Source organism: Adiantum capillus-veneris, chromosome 25, assembly GCF_014529385.1.
Source record: "Adiantum capillus-veneris isolate H3 chromosome 25, ASM1452938v2, whole genome shotgun sequence".
Taxonomy (NCBI): Eukaryota; Viridiplantae; Streptophyta; class Polypodiopsida; order Polypodiales; family Pteridaceae; genus Adiantum; species Adiantum capillus-veneris.
The window spans coordinates 53,124,982-53,147,460 of NC_140955.1; positions in this window are offsets into that span (position 1 = coordinate 53,124,982).

The window sequence follows — 22,479 nt, forward strand, 5'->3', positions numbered from 1 at the left end:
CTACATAGGAGGGGGTGAGCCTTGGAAGTAGGGGATGAGAGAGAAACTCACACACACACACACACACACACACACACACACACACACACACACACACATACACACACACACACACTCACAAGCTTCCTTTACACAAAGTCAGCTCCCTAGCCCAGATGCCCACAAGGTACACTCAAATCCTATTGGATGGCCATGGAGGTGGACCAATGAGAATTAGGCTAGAGTAAAGCTAGTTTAATTAATTTAAAAACACTTAATAAAGGAACCAATAAGAATTAAGCTCTCTAGAATACTATTGGACAGTCTCCCAAGGGGTCCAATGAGCGTTCAGCAGCCCCCAACGGCTTGCCCGATTCTTATTGGCCAGGAGAAAAAGGGGTCCAATGAGAGTTTAGTTCCATTAATTAATTACTTAAAGCTCTCACAAAAGGGAAAAGACACATGTCAGAAGGCTATCATTTATGTTGCTTAATTTTCATTGGCTATGCTGGGAGAGGTCCAATGGGGTGTCAGCATGAGTAAAATGCAAGAGGGGCTAACCAAGAGAGAGAGGGGGTTGAATTTCTCAAGTCATTATCACACACACACTCACACAATCTCATGTGTGAATCAAGAAGACTCTCTCCTTCCTTCTCATGCTTTAATGGAAAGCTTATCACCTACTCCAAGCTTGTGAGAAGGGAGTCCTACACCAACAAATCTTGGCTTTGTGATGCAAATCTAACAAAGAGCCAAGCTTCAATGCATGCTCATATCCTCTGTCATGCTAATTACTAAGCTATGCTATGCTAATATGAGTGATTATGTGAGGAGATGTACATCTTTCTCATAAGAGTACTCCTTCTTCCTCTCAATCTACTCTCATACCCTGCTAGCTCTCACCATCTTTGAAGGTGTGTGAGGTCTTGGGTCTGAGACGTGAGGGAATTGATGTTGTGTTTTATAAGTGTTTTGCTTAGTGCTTGAAGCTTCCATCTTCATTGCACTAGCTAGTATTGAGGGAACACAAACAATTGTATTGTAAATTGTCTCTCTTGATGGGAGAAACCTATAATACAAAGCCTTTTGGAGGGGGGACCGGCTCTATGTAAATCCGGTCCTCAACTGTTGTCAATAGCTTAAATTCTCTCTCTTTTGAAGTATTGTTCATGCTATCTAACTAGGTGTTATGCTTTTTTTTTCTCTCTCCACCCAAGCACTCTTGCTATGCTCATTAGGAACATACTCTAATGAAATGCTCACTATGTTCATGTTATTTTCTGCTACACACAAGTTATTAGGCCATTAAATGTTAAATTGGTATCAGGGCACAAGGTTTCTCTTTTCTTGCTCAAGAAGAAGGTCCTCAAGCTAGCTATTAATGGTTGGTACTATTAATTGCAATTGAGTAAGTAGAATAGGGATTTTTCAGCCTTGCTGTGTGCTTGCCTTCATGTAGATAACGGGGCATCACCGTCGAGAGCTATGGTGTTAATAGTGGAGTCCTACAGGGCTTCCCTATGGCTTAACCACTATTGGGCTATTAGAAGCTTGACAGGAGCCGATGCTGTTTTGGTGTTGAAAGACCCTCTCTTCTATTCCTTGCAATTAATGGTATTCGAGCCATGGGTACAATCGCTTGAGTGATTTTCTAAAGGGGTAAAGAGGAGTAGCAACTAGGGCTTGAAGTGCCAAAGTACACTTTAAAAAATTTACACCTAAAAGTTGTTAGAATGGCTGACAATAGTAAAGAGAGTGAAATTAATGTTGATAGCTTGGATCTTGCTAATGAGGAGGCTACTAATGATGCCCCTATGCTTCTTAACTACCTTGTTTCTAGGCTTCAACAAGCCATGGGCAATCCATCCCTCCAAAGTGAAGTGCAATGGCAGCTTCGTGCTCATGGGATTTTCCAAGCTCACAACCATGACGAGAGAGTACCTAGGAATCCTCCTTGTGAGACTCCCAAAAGAGGCCTCTCTCCGATTGGCCATAGTACTTTTTTGCCAACTTAGCATAGTACTTCAAAGGTTCCTACTTCAAAGTAGGGACACCAAAGTACTTCAAAGAGCAAAAAAGTCTTCCAAGGTTCCTACATAGGAGGGGGCGAGCCCAAGAAGTAAGGGATGAGAGAGAAACACACACACACACACACACACACACACACACTCACAAGCTTCCTTTACACAAAGGGAATGAGGGACACATGTCAGCTCCCTAGCCCAGATGCCCACAAGGTACACTCAAATCCTATTGGATGACCATGGAGGTGGACCAATGACAATTAGGCTAGAGTAAATATAGTTTAATTCATTTAAAAACACTTAATAAAAGAACCAATAAGAATTAAGCTCTCTAGAAGTATTTTACAAAGGGATTATACCATTAATAGAGCTCCCGCCTTGCTTCACTCTCACCACCTCACATCCACCTTGTTGCATCAACTTCACAAAATATAATGTGTGTAGAAATGGCCTCCTTTTATAGGCCAAAAGGGCTACCCTCTCTCGTGAGAGGCAGCCATGTGTAGCCGCCCTTGTGTAGATAAGTCCAAATCGGACCCTTCAATCCACCCATGTGTGCCGCCCTTGAGAAGACAAGTCCGCTTTTGAATTCGGTCACCGTCCAACTGGTCAATCGACCGGTCGTTTTTCGACCACTTTCCAATCGCCGCCCGGCCATAATATTCCGACGAAAAGGAATATTCCAGCGAAGGGAAAAAAAGTATCGGGGGCTTCCATCTCCGAGGCCCCTAAAGTTGCCCTTGAATTTTGGCCATGAAAATTTTGGTTTCCGGCCAGTGATTTCCTTCACGCACGATGGCTTCTCCTCATAATGGGGGCCTTACAAATGTGCGTTTTTACCACAGAAAATTACAAGGCGTAAATAAGGTCCATTCTTAACAATCTCCCACTTGGAGACTAATCTCCAAACCAAACCTGTGACTGCTTTCCATCCTGGCTTCTTATCCTTGAATGCCGATTGAAGATGAGCAAAAGCTCAACTTCTCCTTGTTGACCACCTTTGAAAACATGTCTGCAGGATTTTCACTTGTATGCACCTTTCCTAGCTTTAGCTGTCCCTCTTCCAAAAGAGTGCGTATGAAGTGATATCTCACCTCAATGTGCTTTGTCCTTGAATGAAAGGTTGAGCTCTTCGCAAGATGGATAGCACTTTGGCTATCACTGCACAAGACACAATTATCTTGTTTGAATCCAAGCTCTTCTAAGAATCTGTGAAGCCACATAATTTCTTTGCTTGCCTCCGTCATTGCTACATACTCTGCTTCCGTGGTAGAAAGTGAGACCACTTTCTGCAGCTTTGAAGCCCAGCTTACTGTTATGCCTCCAACCGTGAACACATAGCTGGTAGTGCTCCTTCGAGTATCTTTGTCAATCACTGCCATATCTGCATCATCATACCCTTCTAGAAAGATATCAGTTCCTCCAAAATACAAAGCATTTTTTGTTGTCCCTTTTAGATACCTAAGTATCTACTTCACAGCTTGCCAGTGTTCTTTACCTGGGTTGTCCATGAACCTACTCACAACTCCCACTGTATGTGCAATATCTAACCTTATCTAGACCATAGCATACATTAGAGAACCTACCGCTGTAGCACATGGAACTTTAGACATATAGTCTATCTCCTCTTGTGTCTTTGGACACATATCCTTGGTTAGTTTAAAGTGATCAGCCAAAGGTGTAGAAACTGGTTTTGCATTTTGCATTGCAAACCTTTTTAGTACCTTCTTGATGTAATCCTCTTGAGATAGCTTTATTGCATTCTTCGTCCTGTCCCTTGATATTTTCATACCAAGTATCCTCTTTGCAGCACCTAAATATTTCATTGAAAAATATTTAGAAGCTCCTATTTTAGGTCTTTGATGTCCTGCATGTTAGCACTTGCAATCAGCATGTCATCAACATACAACATTAGGATGATGAACTTCCCATCTCCCAAATTCTTTGTGAAGACACAATGATCTGAGTTGCATCTTCTGAATCCATGATCTAACATCCATCGATCGAACTTCAAGTACCATTGTCTTTATGCTTGCTATAAACCATACAAGCTTTTCTTTAATCTGCAAACCATTTTCTCCTTACCTTTTACTTCATACCCCTTTAGTTGAAGCATGTAAATTTCCTCCTCTAAGTCACCGTGAGGGAATGCTGTATTTACATCCATTTGCTTGAGATTTAGATCATGAGTAGCCACAAGGCTTAAGACAAGCCTAATTGAGTTCATTTTTACAACAGGAGAAAATATTTCATTGAAGTCAATACCTTTCTTTTGAGAAAACCCTTTTACCACAAGCCTAGACTTGTACCTTTTCTTCCCACAATCTTCTTCCTTCAGCTTGTACACCCATTTGTTTTGAAGTGCCCGCTTACCTTTAGGTAGCTCAACCAACTCCCATGTTTGATTGCCTCCATTTGGTACCTGTTTCACAAAGGCCTTCCACCTTTGAAATATGGAAAATACATCGGACTTATTCTCCATGATATAAAGCCATGTTTTTCTAGTCGCATCGTCTATGAATGTTACATAGTACAATGAGCCACCAAGTGATGGTGTACTTGCAGGACCTAAACATCAGAATGAACCAACTCAAGTTTTTTATTTTTTCTTTCATTTCTTGATTTTTGAAATTTTACTCTCTTTTGTTTACCATAAACACAATTTTCATAGAACTCTAAGTCCACTTCTTTCAAACCTACTAGAAGCTTCTTTGTTTGAAGGATTTGCATTCCTTTGGCACTCATATGCCCAAGCCGGTAGTGCCACACCGCACTATCAACTTCTGTAGTTGCTGCACAAGCTGAAGGTTGCGTGCTAACAGTACACAAGTAAATTGTACCGACCTTTTCTCCCTTGGCAACCACCAAAGATCCCTTTGAGATCTTCCACCGTTTGTTTCCGAATGCAATGTTGTGACCTTCATCGTCCAATGGTCCTGTAGAGATCAAATTTTTCCAAAGAGAAGGAACATGCCTAACATCTTTAAGCTTCCATTCATTTTCGTTAGCAGTTTTGATAGAAATTGTACCTTTACCGACAATCTCACAAGCTTCATCATCTCCCAAGTATACATACCCAAAATTACCTTTGGTGTAATCTTGGAAATGTTGCTTGTGTGGTGTCGCATGGAATGAAGCCCCAGAATCTACTATCCAGGAATTAGACACATTGTCTAATGAGAGAATTAGAGCATCTTGCTCTACTTTACCTGCCACATTGGCCTCCGATGTTGGCTTGTTGTCTTGAGACTCGGTCTCCTTCTTCTTCTTGGACTAACAATCCTTCTTGACGCGTGGCCCTTCTTGCCGCAGTTCCAACATTCAAGAACTGACTTTGTGCGTGACTTGCTCCATCTTGAGCGATCACGACCCTTTTGGTTTTTGAACGTCTCCTTAGGCCTTCCTCTTGTTTCCACTGATAGTGCAGCACTTGATGATTCTTCTGTGCTTCTCCTTTGTATTTCCTCGCTTAGGAGAATACCCACAACATCATCAAACTTAAGAGTATTTGTGCTAGAAATAGAATTACTTACAGCCATCACAAGGCTGTCCCAACTATTCGATAGAGATGATAGTATAAGGAGAGCTCGCACTTCATCATTGAAATTGATTTTCACTGATCGAAGTTGACTTATATTTGTGTTAAAGTCATTTAGGTGTTCTGCAATCAACTGAACCATTCTCTTCCACCTTTAGATTGAACAAGCGCTTCATAAGAAATACCTTATTGGATGCCGATGGTTTCTCGTATAAGTCATCAAGTGACTTCATCAAGTCCTTCGTGGTCTTCATCTCCGAAACATTGAAGGCCACCGTTGACGACAAGCTTAACCGGATTGTTCCCAGTGCCTTTCGATCAAGGACAATTCATGCTTCATCTGCCATTGTTGCAGGCTTCTTCGTAAGACCGCCTAGTGGCAAATAGAGGTCCTTCTGGTAGAGATAGTCTTCAATCTGCATCTTCGAATGTTGGTAGTTTTTGCCGTTGAACTTCTCAATCTTGAGCTTCCCTTCCTCCACCATAACTCCCACTCAATTCAAGGAATCCATTCCTTGAGATAATTTAGCTACGAGCAAACCTTGCTCTGATACCAGTTGTTAGGAAATAAGATGTAGCTAAATAGATATTTGAGTAGATTACTTAATGGAGAGAGATAGATTTCACACACAAGAGAGTATAGAGTGTAGAGAGAGAGAGAGAGAGAGAGAGAGTACACATGATATACATGGTTCACCCAATGTGGGCTACGTCCATGGGAAAGCATCCACTCAATGGCTTTAGTACTTCAGAACAAGAAGTATTTTACAAAGGGATTATGCCCTTAATAGAGCTCCCGCCTTGCTTCACTCTCACCACCTCACATCCACCTTGTTGCATCAACTTCACACTATATAATGTGTGTAGAAATGGCCTCCTTTTATAGGCCAAAAGGGCTTCCCTCTCTCATGAGAGGCATCCATGTGTAGTCGCCATTGTGTAGATAAGTCCAAATCAGACCCTCCAATCCACCCATGTGTGGCCGCCCTTGAGAAGACAAGTCCGCTTTTGAATTCAGCCACTGGCCATTGACTACCGGCCACCGGCCAACCGATCGGTCATTTTCCGACCACTTTCCGACCGCATCCGGCCATAATATTCCGGCGAAAAAGAATATTCTAGTGAAGGGAAAAAAAATTATCGGGGGCTTCCGTCCCCTAGGCCCCTAAAATCACCCCTGAATTTTGGCCGTGAAAATTTTGGTTTCCGACGAATGATTTTCCTTCACGCACAATGGCTTCTCCTCATAATGGGGGCCTTACAAATGTGTGTTTTTACCACAAAAAATTACAAGGGGTAAATCAAGCTCCATACTTAACATGACCCCCCCCCCCCCCCCCCCCCCCCCGAGAGTTGGTGGGACTAAAGAGCCATGTGGCAATTTGCCATGTGTTATTTATACCATCGGCCACATATACGTAAGTGAACCAATCTCCACATACCGTGCCTTGCACATTCATGATTTTTCATGCAACCTCAATTACGTTTAGATGCAGTTGAATAGACACAGAAAGAGCGAAGACATGGGCATCAAAGAGAAGGAGGCAAAGAGCTTAGCGCAAATAGGTGTAGGGAAATTCATTGCATCTTAGGCCATGTGAGGGATGCAAAGCTCTATGTGTGTTGATATCTTCCTCTCCCTTGATCTTCTTCTTCTGCTTTGCCTCTCGTAGAGTTGCTTCTTATAGAAGATCCTTCATGAAATGCTCTCTTGGAATCATGCTGGAATTTTTATCCATGTTCTTTTTGAAGGGCCACAAGGGCATGAGAGAGAGAGAGAGAGAGAGAGAGAGAGAGAGAGAGAGAGAGAGACGAGCACACAAGGGTTGGAGGGTGCAAAAGATAAGTACCTAGGGTGTTATTCACTATGTAATAGTATGAGAGAGAGAGAGAGAGAGGAGCACACAAGGGCTGGAGGGTGCAAAAGATAAGTACCTAGGGTGTTATTCACTATGTACTAGTATCAAAGAATAAAGGTATAAGTATATGTTATTAGCTAAGTGATGGGCGGCCGGTCATGTATGTATGAGGAGTACAAGGTGTAGTGCCTTTTCCCCAACAACCTCTCCCTTAAAGGCAATGTGCCTTTAAGAGAAAGTTCATCCATAGGGCTAAAAAATGTTAGTACTGTGCCATGTGAGGTCGGTCTGGACCCAATGCCTATTAACTCACGATAATGTGCAAATTTCTTAGAGGTAGTAAACTCTTCATAAGAAGATGTGTAGGGTTGTCATCTATGTGCACCTTGACAAGCTCAATGCTCTTGTCCTCAAGCACCTCACGAATGAAGTGAAATTTCACATCAATGTTCTTTGTCTTTGCATGAAACATTGGATTACTAGCCAATTGGATAGTACTCTGACTATCTCGATGCAAAATGGGATTCATCTTTGTAATGCCCAAAATCTCTCACTACATGAGCAAGCCATATAGCTTCTTTACTAGCCTCTGACATTGCAGCATACTCAAATTTTGTGGTAGACATAGCCGAGCCGTAGCATGTTTAGATGGTACCAAAAAGGAGTGGCTTGGACACTCCTTTGGGAGGAGATGAAATGGGTGGTGGGTTATTCATTTTCATATTATATAAAGGAAAGATAAAATATTTTTTGGCTGAGAGGTTGGAATTTAGGCGGGCTGGAAATTCTATTTCACTTGATTACTAAAACTTAAAGTAGCAAACTGCCTGCACATTTAAATTCCCTATCGCCGCCCTCCTCTGGGCTCTCTACAGCACTGCCTCAATGGGTCCCTTCAACTCTTGTGCCCATCTCCCTCCCTCTGTGTGTGTGTGTGTGTGTGTGTGTGTGTGTGTGCGTGTGTGTGTGTGTGAGTACTATGTCTATCTTCATTGTCGCGTCATTAGCATCCTTGCACGTTCCACATGGAATCACATAATACTCATAGTGGCAGTACAAACCCCCTTTACCTTCCTCCATTATATTCTACACAGCATATCCCAAGGGATCTTCTGCCGAGTCTACGAGAGTAATGGTTTGCAAAGAAGAGGGAACAAAGAAACATGCAAAAAAGGATGGCATGAGCACGAGAGGATGATGACATTGATGAGCAGAAAATCTGTAGGGCAGTTGCTGTTGGAATTAGGGTTGCAGAGAAACACACACAGCTTGGAGAAGACGAAGGAAGCTCAAGGCACACAATAGAGAGTGTATTCCTTAGTGTGCAATGGAAAGATAGATAGCCCTAGAGTGATGGGCGTATATACAATGCACGGGGGAAAAAACCTCCTAAAGAGGGAAAAAATGCCCCGGCGGTCCTAGTGTGTTCACACACATCACTACCACATGTATATGGTAACAAATCCCCCCTGGAGTGATGCGGTGAACGAGAGCTGGCACATGAGTAAAGGGAAGTGCCATGCCCTGAGGACAGGATCAGTCCACAAAGGGGAGTAAGCCCAAAGCTTTGCGGAAAGCTTCAAGCTTCTCACGAGACAATGCCTTTGTGAAAAGATCTGCAAAGTTGTCCTGTGTTGGCACATAAGCCAAGCTGATCTCTCCTGCTGAGAGCCTCTCCCTGACATAGTGGTAATGCACCTCAATGTGCTTTGTGCGAGCATGAAAAACTGGGTTCCTCGCAACTGCCAATGCGCTCTGACTGTCAGTGTAGATAGTGTTGGCAGTGTCCTGTCCAACACCCAAGTCAGCCATAAGGCGTCTGAGCCATACACACTCAACCGTAGCTGTGAAGACTGCCCTGTACTCAGCCTCACAACTCGAAGTGGCCACAGTAGGTTGCTTCTTGCTCAACCATGATATACATGAACTGCCAAGCATGAAACAAAAACCACTTGTGGACACTCGCGTGTCAAAACAACCAGCCCAATCTGAGTCCGAAAAAGCATGTAAGTCTGGCGGCAATGATCCCCCCTTGGGATAAAACAAGCCAAGATGTAAAGTGCCACTAAGGTAGCGGAAAATCCTCTTGACAGCCTGCCAATGCTTAGACCCTGGGCTATGCATAAATCTGCTGACCTGCGAGACTGCAAACTGAATATCTGGCCTCGTGTTGCATACATAAATGAGGCAGCCAACAGCAGTTTGGTAAAGAGTGACATCAGCAGGATCGCCAGCATCATGTAGACTCAACTTCAAACCTGTTTCCATGGGAGTGGCAATAGGTTTGCAATCCTCAAGTCCAAACTTACATAGCAATGTCTCTATGTAACTTTTCTGACACAAGGCAATACCACCATCACACTGCTTAAACTGTATACCCAAGTAATGATGCAACAGCCCCAAATCTTTCATCTTGAAAGTAGCATTCAAATCAGCCTTAAATTCAGCAATATGTCTCTCATTTGGTCCAGTGATCAGCAAATCATCAACATAAAGAACCACAATGAGAAATACATCATCCTCACGCTTTACATACAATGTGCTTTCTGTTGGACTGTTACGAAAGCCTCGTTTAACCAAATGAGTGTCAGCTTTCTCATACCAAGCACGAGGAGATTGCTTCAACCCATACAAAGCCTTCTTACATTTGCACACTTTGTCCTCTTGTCCTTTTATGACAAAACCGCGAGGCTGCGTTACATAAACTTCCTCAAATATGTCACCATTCAAGAAAGCAGTAACAATGTCTGATTGATGTACATCCCAACCAAAATGAGCTGCCAATGCACATAGAAAACGCACAGTAGTCATACGACAAGTGGGAGCAAAAGTCTCTTCATAATCTATGCCTTTTTGTTGTGCATAACCCTTTGCAACAAGTCGAGCCTTATGGCGATCGATCTCACCATCCGGCTTGCGTTTCAACTTGTAAACCCACTTCGTACCAATGGCCTTTTTGCCAGGAGGCAAATCACATAAAGTCCATGTGTCATTCTCTATAAGTGCATCATATTCTGATTTCATGGCAGCAATCCAATTTTCTGAATTCTGTGCTTCATCAAAAGACAGAGGCTCCTCAACATCATGTAAACTAGACACAGCCAAAGCATAACAATCTGATGCATAAGATGCATGGCGAGAGCCTGAACGAGTACGACTAGATAAAGGTGCATCCAATTTACTGTCACGCAAAGTGTGCACCAGCCATTTTGGCATACCTCTAGCCTGCTCATTTTCAGCCCTTTCCTCATCAAGTACATCATGTACATCTGCATCAGTAATAGGCTGTTCTAAAACATTTTCAGAAACCCCCATAGGCTGTACATTTGCCTCATTGGAACTTACATTCGTATTTCCACCACTGAAAAGAGGCAACAAAGTGTCATAAATGTCCTGTGAGCTTACATTACTGTCTCTAGTACATGACAGCAAGGGTTGAACAGAATCTTCCACAAACACTACATCCCGTGAAACCAAAATACGTTTTGTTTGCGGATGATACAACCTGTAACCTTTGCTTTCAGCACTATAACCAACAAAAATACATTTGACAGCCTTATCATCCAATTTTCTGCGCTGCACTTGTGGCACCAAAGCATATGCCAAACAGCCAAAAACACGCATGTGCTCAATAGAAGGTTTTCTATCATGCCATGCTTCATATGGAGTAATAGACTGCAAAGCTTTCGTAGGACACCTGTTAAGTACATAAGTGGCACACATGATGGCCTCAAGCCAAAAAGAATGCGGCAAAGCTTGACTTTTGACCATACATCGTGCCATTTCCGTTAGTGACCTGTTTTTCCTCTCAGCAACACCATTTTGCTGAGGTGTATAAGGCACTGTACATTGGTGTTTTATCCCACGACTAGCCAGAAATGCATTAAATTCATGAGACATATACTCCCCCCCTCGATCGGAACGGAGGGTGCCCATAGTACATTTTGAGACATTTTCAGCCATAGCCAAAAATTGTTTGAAGCACATAAAAACTTCGGACTTCGCTTTAAGCGGAAATACCCACGCATGCCTGGAGTAATCATCAATGAAAGTCACGAAGTACAGGTAATTGCCCAAGGACGGAGTTTGCATGGGCCCACAAACATCACTATGCACAAGCTGCAACCTGCATGTGGCCCTAACTGAACCATCCTTTGGAAACTTAGAACGCTGCATTTTACCCAGAATACAGCCTTCACAAACATGTTTGATAGGTGCTTCAAGAGGCGGCAAAGAAGCAACCATATCAGATTTCTGCAAACGCAGCAAACTGGCAAAATTCAGATGACCAAAACGTGCATGCCAAAGTTTTGCATCTGAAATAGCCCTTGAATCTGCAACAGCATTTGCAAAATTTTGTCCACACTTGTCATACAAAGTGAGCTTATACAGCCCACGGTACAAAAGCCCAGATGCAACAATTTCATCACCAAAACTGAGATCATGAACTGTACATCTGTCATCCACAAATTTGACTACAAGTCCAAGTCTAGCAAGTGCGGATACAGACAATAGATTCTTCTTGATCCCAGGTACATAAAGTGCATCAACAAGTGTGAAGGAACTGCCATTAGCAGCAGTGAGCACAATCTTTCCAACTCCCTGAACTGGATAAGAGGCGTTGTTGGCACAAGTGACTGAATTCCCATGAGGGACAGACTCGAGAGAGGTAAACAATTCACGATGTGAGGTAATGTGCTTTGTAGCACCACTGTCGAAATACCACACATGTGAATCTGCAGCAACTGACAAGCATGCATCATGGACAGCAGGATTGTAAGTGCACTCTGCGCTAAAAGCCCATTCTGCATCAACATCAGCATCAAAATCTCCTTTCACAGAAGACTCAACAATGGCTGCATTTGTAGTGGAACCAGCATTTGCAGTGGAACCACCCTCTTTCTTCTTAGCCTCTTTGGCCTTCAACTTAGGACACGACTTGATCAAGTGATCATTGGCTTTACAATAATGGCAACGCATCTTCTTTTTGCCCTTATCACCAGAATTTCCAGACGAAGTGCTGCCAGCAGAAGCATTAGGAACAGAATTTTTGCCACTCGCAGCAGAACCATAAGAAGTGGCTGCATTACTGTTACCACCCTTTCTTTGAGAAGCAATAAAAGCCTGTTCAACTGCACGCTGCCTAGTCCTGTTTTTTCTAGAAAGTGACTCTTGCAACAGCAATGTGCATAATGCATCAAACTTGACAACTTCAGGATTTCCTTGGGTCATCAGTCTCCAAGTACTAGCAAAAGTCTGGTAGGAATCTGGTAAGGCATCAAGAACAGTCTGCACAAGGGAACTGTCAGAAATGACTTCACCTGCAGAAATGAGTTGCTCATTGATATCCTTGACACTAGCAAGGAAAGTGTCCATATCATCCTCCTCATGCATAATCTTCGACTCTAGCTCTTTACGCAGCAAAGCAATTTTAGCCTCATTGCGGCTTGCATAAAGACCTGCTAGAATATCCCAAGCCTGTTTTGCAGATTTTGTTGAACGGATGTGAGGAATAATGGTGCGCTTCACAGACAACGCAATCAATGCATGAGCCTGCGCATCCTTAACATCCCAACGAGCTTGTTCTGCTGTAGGCAAAACAACTCTAACAGCTGCAATCCTTGCAGCAAGACCTGCAACATCCTCAATATCGCCTACATCTTCAGAACCAGGACGTACATCAATGCCCTGCACAATGTTCCAGACACCTTTTGACACAAGAACGTGTTGCATCATATAAGCCCACATAGGGTAGTTGTCCCCATCCAACCTGTCCTCAGCAGCAAACATCTTGAACACATCTGTGTTGTTGTTGTCAGCCATGGTAAATGCTGCACCTGATGTGAAAACTGCCCGAAAATAGGAGAAATGGAACGGGAACAACTTGTGCTATATAGCACAAACCGTAGAAGACTATAAGGAACCTGTTATGCAGAAAACGGCACTGACAGAAAATCTGCACAAAATGACGAAATAGCCTGTGCAGTACTGCCCGTAGTGGAAATGGAGGCCGAAATGAGCCCAAATCAAAATTCTGAGCAGACCAAGCTCTTCGAGCTCTCCCAAAATATTTGTCGACCTGCGAACGCTCGCCAAAGCTCACTGAAATCGGAGAAAGTGAGCAGGCGTGTGCTGGAGCAGCTGGCGACTAAGCCCGGGAGGACGTGACCTGCTCTGATACCAATTGTTGGAATTAGGGTTGCAGAGAAACACACACAGCTTGGAGAAGACGAAGGAAGCTCAAGGCACACAATAGAGAGTGTATTCCTTAGTGTGCAATGGAAAGATAGATAGCCCTAGAGTGATGGGCGTATATACAATGCACGGGGGAAAAAACCTCCTAAAGAGGGAAAAAATGCCCCGGCGGTCCTAGTGTGTTCACACACATCACTACCACATGTATATGGTAACAGTTGCTAAGTGTTCGCGTAATAAAAAAAACGAGCTTTCCAAGGGTCTACAATGGAGCATTCTACAGCAACTTCGTAGTCATCCAACGTGATCACTGTTGTAACCCACATCGGAGACAGTTGGGAGGTTGTTTTTCTCTCGTATTTGTCATACATTATCTGAGGTAAAGACTCCTCATTCAAACAATGAGCTATTTTTGAAACGGGCTACTGTCATGGCATGACTCAATGGAGTCAATGGGGCTGACAATGTAATGAACAACAATGATGTTGCAAAGGCATTAGGACTTCAGCAAAGAAATGTCATGGGAGCCAGTTTCTGGTTGCAAACTGATATGGAGGAGGGGTGACTTCTCTTAGACACATGTCAACATCAATAGCATAGGACCAGTACCTTAACAATCAAAATTAGAGAAATGTGTTTAAATTCTGGTCAATGGAAACCCGCATCTCCCCAAACAAGAAAGATGTCGTTCGAAAAAGAATCGGTAAGAGGGCACATGTGGCGCATCCGGTTCATCTCCTCGATTTACCTCAGGTATATCAGCCAGAACATCTTCAAAGTGTGTCACAATGCTTGACTTAGTAATTTTGGGTGCTTGTTAAAGCTTTGAAGTGCTTTATAAGTGTCTCAAAGTGCTTCAAAGTGCATCTTTTGGGGCCTGCAAATGCTTGAAAGCGCCAAAAAGTGCTTCAAAGTATTTCAGAATGCTTCCAAAGTGCACTAAAGTGCTTCATGGTGCTTGAGAGTGCCACAAAGTACTTTAGAGTGCTTCACAGTGCTTTCTAAACTCTAAAGTGCTTTGGAGTGCTGCAAAGTGCCACTGAGTGCCTTAGAGTGCTCTTAAATAGCACTGAAGTGCTTTCAAAGAGCCCTTAAAGTGCACTTCAAAGTGCTTTCAAGTGCCCAAAAGTGTTTTAAAGTGTTGCAGAGTGCTTCAAAGCGCTTCAAAGTTCTTTAGAGTGCTTGAAAGCGTCAAAAAGTGCTTTACAGTGCTTCAATGTGATTCAAAGTGCCACATAGTTCTATTTAGTGCACCAAAGTGCCCCAAAGTGCTTCATAATGCTTTAAAAGTTCTTCATAGTGCTTGAAACTACCATAAAGTGCTTCATAGTGCTTGAAAGTGCTTTTAAAGTGCCACCAAGTAGTTTAGAGTGCTTCCAAAGTGCACCAAAGTAGTTCAAAGTGCACCAAAGTGCTTTAGAGTGCTATCACGTGCCACAAAGTGCCTCAAAGTTCTCTTAAAGTGCACTAAAGTGTTTTAGAGTGCTTTCAAGTTCCCCAAAGTGATTCACAATGCTGTAGAGTGCTTCAAAGGGCACCAAAGTGCATGACAGGTTGCTTGAAAGTGCCTCGTAGTGCTTGAAAGTGCCACAAAGTGCTTTAAAGTGCTGCATAGTGTTCTCCAAGTGCACCGAAGTGCTTCACTAGTGGACAGAAGTTCAACAATACAAAAAATTGAAGTAGAAACTTTGAATATTCAAAAATAGACACCAACTCCCACTCTTCACCACTCCCACTACTCAACCAACCCCACCTCACTTTGGTTGAAAAGGTGGAGAAATGACATATCTACTTTTTTTTTGGACAAAAGGTGAAGTCATACCTACTTTTGTGAAAATACACCCCGAGGTGGTAGTCGGTAAGTGTTGCAAAGAGATTTCAGTACTTTATAGTATTTTTAAATGTCTTTTGTGTGGCAAAGGGATTTGTACATGCGGTTCGAGGAGGCTCATCCTAACATTAGGATGTCCCTTAGATACTTTGAGGGTCTGAAGCCATACTACTTCGTACACAAGTTGAAGGACCGCAACAACTGTTGTTGTGAATACCATGCTCAGCTTGTTTACTTAAAGGAAGGCTTAAATCAGATGCGCCATGGAAGATACGGGCTACATGGAACGTCATGCTTTTGCAGGTGTCTTGTGTGCGGTCCAAGTGGTGGAATAGCATAGTGCACAACATCAAAAGCCACTTTTTCATCCTTGATAGAACTATGGGAGTCTGTATTGTGTCCAAAGCCAAGTGATAGTGCTTTTCACTGCAACAAATGTCTTTTGGGAGCATGCACTGATTGCGGGATTAAAAGGCTCTTGTTGTGTCTCGTTGAAGAGAGTGATGGTATCTCTAGAATGACTGTCAAGCTTTTTGACAAGGTTACTACACAGGAAAAGGATGAAGAAGGTCTAGCTAAATGTCAAAAATGCCTTGTGGTTCAACAGCTCACTCTGATAAGTTTCATTTTTGTCCTCTGAGGGAAAGTAAGGAAGTTCATCAAACACAACTACTTGTACAGGTGGCAAGCTCAACAGTTCAAGGAGTGTTTGGCCAATTTTCCTGACGATGTAGGGTGTCCATAGTGGATTTTGCAGAGAATTACTCTTTCAAGGTGGAGAATGAGATCCAATCAATGCATTGGTATTAATCTCAGGTCACAATCTTTGTTCACATGTCATACTTACGTGATGCGCTTGGTGCTATACAAAAGACAACTCACTTCTACATCTCTGATGACAAGACACATGACACTTTGTTTGTGCAACACTGTTTTCTTTTGCACAATGAATGGTTGAAAAGACACGGCTATAGTGTCAAACGACATTGGGTGTGGTCGGATGGTGCTGCGTTACAATTCAAAGCAAGGTGGCCATTCTACTTTGTTGCATGATTCTTCAGTATGATAGGTGTCGAGATGACGCACAATTTCTTTGCTTCAGGACATGGAAAGGGTGAACATGACGGGTTTGGTGCAATGGTTAAAAGATCCCTCACACACGAGCAATTGAAATCTGACGGGTGGGTGCTGCATAACGCTTCAAGTGTCGTTGCATTCCTCAACCATGTCCTCTTTGCCTTTTGCAACAAAACCCTCTGGTTCCTACATGTAAAGATCCTCATGAAGATCACCATGCAAGAACGTTGTCTTGACATCCATTTGGACAAGCTCCATGGTCTTTCTTGCTACCAAAGAAAGAACAGTACAGAGAGTGGTCATCTTGACAATAGGAGAGAAAATTTGATTAAAGTCAACACCCTTCTCGTGCTTGAACCCTTTGGCAATCAATCTAGCTTTATACTTAGGCTTTCCATCACTGGGTGTGATCTTCAGCTTGTATACCCACTTACAAGGTAAATCATTCCTCTCTTTAGGCAAAGACAGTAAGTCCCAAGTACAATAATTATCTAAAAAATCCATTTTTGATTGCATTGCTTGCTCCCTCTTCAACTTGGCATCACTTAACATAACATTATTATAGCAAGAGGGCTCCCCACAATCAGCGAGCATAATATAATCAAGAGAAAGGGCACATATGTCGGGAGGAGAGGGCATGACTCCCTAGTAGACTTCCTCAACACTTGCTCAACATTGCCATCATGTGGTTCCACTCTATCACCATTCACAACCATAGGAAAAAGACTTTTATGCATCTTATCTTCATTGTTCATTGAAGTAAACATCAAATGAATAGGGAATCACTTGCACAAAACCTTGAAACAATGTCATAAGGTTGATCTTTATCTCTTTCATTATTTCTCGTGCGCCATACAAGGTTGAATAATCAAATCCAAAATCCATGTTTCATAGATTATTGAGCCTTCTTCAAAACCATGTTTTTTCTGAACACTCTCCACTCCTACAAAAAAAACATTGGGAAAGAAAAGACTTTAATTATTTTAAAAGAGTAAGTATAACTAGGGTAAGGATAAAAATGTCCCATGTTCTAAGTTATTCTTAATGACTCTTAACTGTACCCTTGGACTTTAAAATAACACATACCCTAATTTTCTCTTACTTTACTTGTCATATTTTAGGCTTGGTTTAAATAAAAGCCAGGCATATCCTTAGTTCACTCCTACTTCACTCATATGAGTACCTTATGTAGGCTATAAAATTTTAAAATATTCACATCAATCATTAACTTACAATCTTCCTAAGAAATTGTATATACACGTACATCTTTATCACACTAGTTCATCTTTATTTTACTCTGGGGGGTCACTCACAAAAAACGGTGCCTATCACGTGCAATCAATAGAAGCATATTTTTAATTTATGAATCTTACAAAAATATACTTACATAAGGGTATGATTTAAAGTTTTTTTCAAAAAAAGTTACAGATTCATAAAGAAAAGGGGATATTATATGGATAAAAAATTCAGAGATAAGGGATTTAAAATAACGACCTTGAATGCACGTGATAGGAGTACAAAAAAACCACCCAACCCCCCCCCCCCCCCCCCCAGATTTTACTCCTAGTGCACTTAATTCAAATTCATCTCTGGTCTGACAGGGGACCCAAATTGTGAATTAACTATCAAAAAGGAAAGAGAACAAAATGGCACCAGGGTAATTAAAAGAAAAAAGAGAGAGGCAAGAGGGCTTGTTTTACAAAGCACATGATTGCAGCTTCTCTCTCTCTCTCTTTCTCTCTCTCTCTCTCTCTCTCTCTCTCTATATATATATATATATATATATATATATATATATATATATATATATATATATATATATGTGTGTGTGTGTGTGTGTGTGTGTGTGTGTGTGTGTGTGTGTGTGTGTGTGTGTGTGTGTGTGAGGCACCAGAGAGAGAAATGAAATGAAATGAAATGCCATATTAACGTCTGCGAAAGGCCATAATGACCTATGAGACCAAAAGTTACAAAAGGTAAGTTTGATACCAAAGACTGGGTATTAGAGACTACAACAAAAAAACTAACTAAAGGCTTATTAAACTGGAAAACTAAAAGCTATGAAACTAAGAGAGCTTGAGCCTAAAAATTGGAACAGGCCAAGGTAAAGGGTGTGGTGGGGGAGCTAGACATATCTATATCCCATGCATGAGCAGTGTGATTCTAATCTTTTGTTGTGACTTCCTTTGATAACATGATGTCCCTAGTAACAGTGGGCATATGAGTCTTCCGAGCTTGAGGGCTCTACCAAACAAACTACCCTTGTCACAAACTTATGGCAAGGTTTTTTGTGGCATTTTCCCATCTTGTGGCATAATGACCGATTTGGAAAAGTGAGTAGTCTGTCCTTGTATCTGCTTTCCAATCTTTGGACTCCTCAAAAAAATTTCTCTATGTTTATGCATTTCTAGCATAGTATAATCCGAGGCATCATTGATCTTGGAATTTCATGACTGTAGACAGGGGGCCAAAGTCATCTCTAAACAAACAATGAAAGCAGCCTCTTATCTCATAGTATACAAGGCAGTGGCATATAAGCTGTAGCTTTGTCTCTGGCTCCATTTGGCAAAATCAACACATTCTATCATGTGGTAGCAATCCTCTATATCTGCAAGTCTGAATCTCAAGTTGACGTGAAGATATACGCATTTGTCCAATGGAACTATATATAGTATGAGATAGGTGAGTGTCCATGTAACTGGGACTAATCACAACTCCATCCCCTATTAGTTGGAAATTTTTTCTCTATATTGTGCTCATGAGTATGTGTAGGCTCCTTGATCCCCATTTTAGACATAAGCTCCTTCATTTCTTCATCCACATTGACTCTATCTTTGAGGCCCATGATTCGCGCATGGAAAGCTCTGTGCATCTTCTTGGCTCCTCTTCTAATGTCATGTTGATGAGCATAGGTGTGGAGGTAGGACAAATATTTTAATCTTTGGTTACCTTTTTTAGCAACCTCAATCCACTTTTGAGCCTCATCTACCTTCTTTTATGTTTTCGTGATGACTTCCACCCATGAAGCTACCTTTTCTTTGTTTTGCTCCTCTCCTTCCTTAATCTCCTATACTTGCAATTTGATGACACTAAGTGCTTCCAACGCTGATGGTTGGATTTTCCCATCTTCAAGTTGAGTATTCAACTTAGTTGCATCTGCTTCTTGTTGAGCAGCGAGAGCTCCACCTCTTGGGCTTCAACTCTCTTTGTGATTTTGACTAATTTGTTCTATTTGTTTGCTGATCATTTTTTCTAGCTCTACTTGCCGTCTGATTTCCTTTCCCAATTCAAACGTGCATTCTCTTAAGTTACTTTGCCAATCTTCCACTATTGCCTCTTGGACCTTCCTTAGGTTTTTTATTGCAGCATCTCTCTTTGACGATTTCCATGATGCTTGCTTGCAATTGCGTTTACCATAGAAACTGCATGTCTGCTTTCCATTTGGAAAGCTGTTTCTCAACCATTACTTCAGTCAGAAAACTAACACTCCCCTTGTGCGTGCATATACCCAAGAGGTAAATACCCCCAGTAGCCATCGTATCTCCGTAGAGATCTTTGATTGAGTGCAACTTGCCTCTTTTTTTGTCTCGGTTGGTGCTCTTGTCCTTGTCCTTGTCCTTGTCCCTCTACATGGCACCTCTAGTCTCCTTGTTTTCCTCTCCCCTTTATAGACCTCCCCCCCCCTTTTTTTGCGCACTTCCTATCAAGGCACCTCTAGTCTTCTTGCTTTCCTCTCCCCTTTATAGTAACCCCCCGTTCTCTCTTTTTAAAAAATAAATTCATACGCGCTTTCGATCAAGCAAAGAACACACTTCTACCAAAACAGGTGCAAATTTAAGTAGGTGTGAGTGTAGCGCTTCCAATCAAGCGAGAAGCATGCTCCTATCTAAATAGGTGCGAAACAAGAAATGCGCTATTTGGCAAAATGAGAGTGCGCTTTTGATTTTCAAAAGGATGCGATGGGGGGGAGAGAGAGAGAGAGAGAGAGAGAGAGAGAGAGAGAGAGAGAGAGAGAGAGAGAGAGAGAGAGAGAGAGAGAGAGAGAGAGAGAGAGAGAGAGAGAGAGAGTAGTGGGTATAAAGAGAGCGTGTGTGTGTTTGAGAGAGGCCAGAGAGAACAAGGGTGCAATGGGTGTAGAGGGAGGGAAAGGAAAGCACCACTACAAGAGGTCCTTCAATGTAGCGACGCTCGTAGTGCGCAGTCTAGCGTCGCTATGTAACAAAGACTAGAGAGAGAGAGAGAGAGAGAGAGAGAGAGAGAGAGAGAGAGAGAGAGAGAGAGAGAGAGAGAGAGAGAGAGAAGTTAAAGAGAGAGATAAAGAAAGTAAAGAGAGAGAGAGAGAAATGAAATGAAATGATATATTAAACGTCTTCAAAATGCCAAAATGACTTATGAGACCAATCCGATAAACTCATTGTGGATCTAATCTAATGTCTGGTTACAAACATAAAAGTGAAGTAAAGTGAAAGGCTAAAATCATCATCATCATCATCCATTTCCAACATTGGGCGTTGTCTGAGAAAGTAGTGCATCGGTCGGTGAAGAACTTCATCAATGTCCACCTTTGTAAGTAGACGTAATGGGCATCTCCCATATCGCGCTAGAGTAGTCTTGATCCTCTGATGGAGCCTCGATCGATGTCATGGACGTTGGATGGGGGGAAAGGGGAACACACCCAAAACCTAAACAATCTACCTCTCTATAGCCAAGATAATCACTGCACCCCAATCCACTAGAGTTCACCTTCAAAAATCGCACAATTGACAGCAGACCACATCATTTTTTCATGTTTATGACCGTGCCACAACACACACCATTCTCTCTTTCTCTCTCACACACATACAAAGTCCCGGGGAGGCACACGCATCTCAAACACCGGCACTAGATTGTTGGAACATAGCAAAGAGAAGAAGGGGGCAAAGGGGAAGAAATAGCAAGAAAAATCGATATGGTTTGCTTCAATTGCGGCCAAGAACATCTTCTACAACACCATCGAGCCTCAACTACAAAGGCTCAATCAGCATGAGCACGACGAGCAACAAAAACTTGGGCAACCTTTAGATTCACCTCCGCGCGGCCCTCTCTTGAGAGCGGCAAGAAAAAAGACACACTGTCGTCAAAAATCCTTGTCGGCTCCAAGCACTTTCCTCCTTGAAAAAACCTTCTTCGACCTTCTTCCTCATCCCAAACAAGAGCTCCCCCGAAGCTGCCAATAATTGCTCTCCCAAACCCCGCCCAAAAAGTTGCCCCCTTGGGCGTGTGTCACTTTCCTTTTTCTTGAGATCCCCTCATCCTATTCTCGAACTCTCCCTTTGCATTACCAACCGCTATTCTTGGCCTGTCTTGAGCCCCATGCCATGCCTATGAGCCACCCCTTCCTTATGGCCTTAAGCCTCACAGTCACGGTGCCGTGAATGTGGGAAACCCCCCTTATCAAAAATAGTTGGCGGCCTTATGGCATGTGTGGGCATGTCCCCTTACTACACCGCCACATAATCACTAGTGCAACAACACCACCGACGGCACCAACAGACACAATCGCCTCCATCCATACATAGCGCCACCAAGCCGTCGCTCGCGTACGTGCAGCAACGTCCACAACCGGAAACACCATCGCCATTGAGCTCGTGAGCTCTTTCTCCACTTCACTGGCCCCAATGGGCACCCCCTCTAGCTCATATATCTTGCGAGCCTGCCTCCTCACATGGTATGTGGGGGGATAAATACTACGCCACGTGGAATTCTTCCATCCCTTTGCCTTCAAGGCCCCCAAAAATTCCACATGAACTTCAAAAAATTCATCTTTTTCTGCCCCAATTTCCAATTGCTCCCATTTCCTACTCAGCTATCAGATGATCAAGCCGCAAGTTTCCATCAAAAGCTGCCATTCTCGGGACTTCAAACTCACTTGCATGCTCTACACTTTGACTTTCCCGAGACTGCACACTAAGGCCATCAAAACCGGCAAAGTTCATA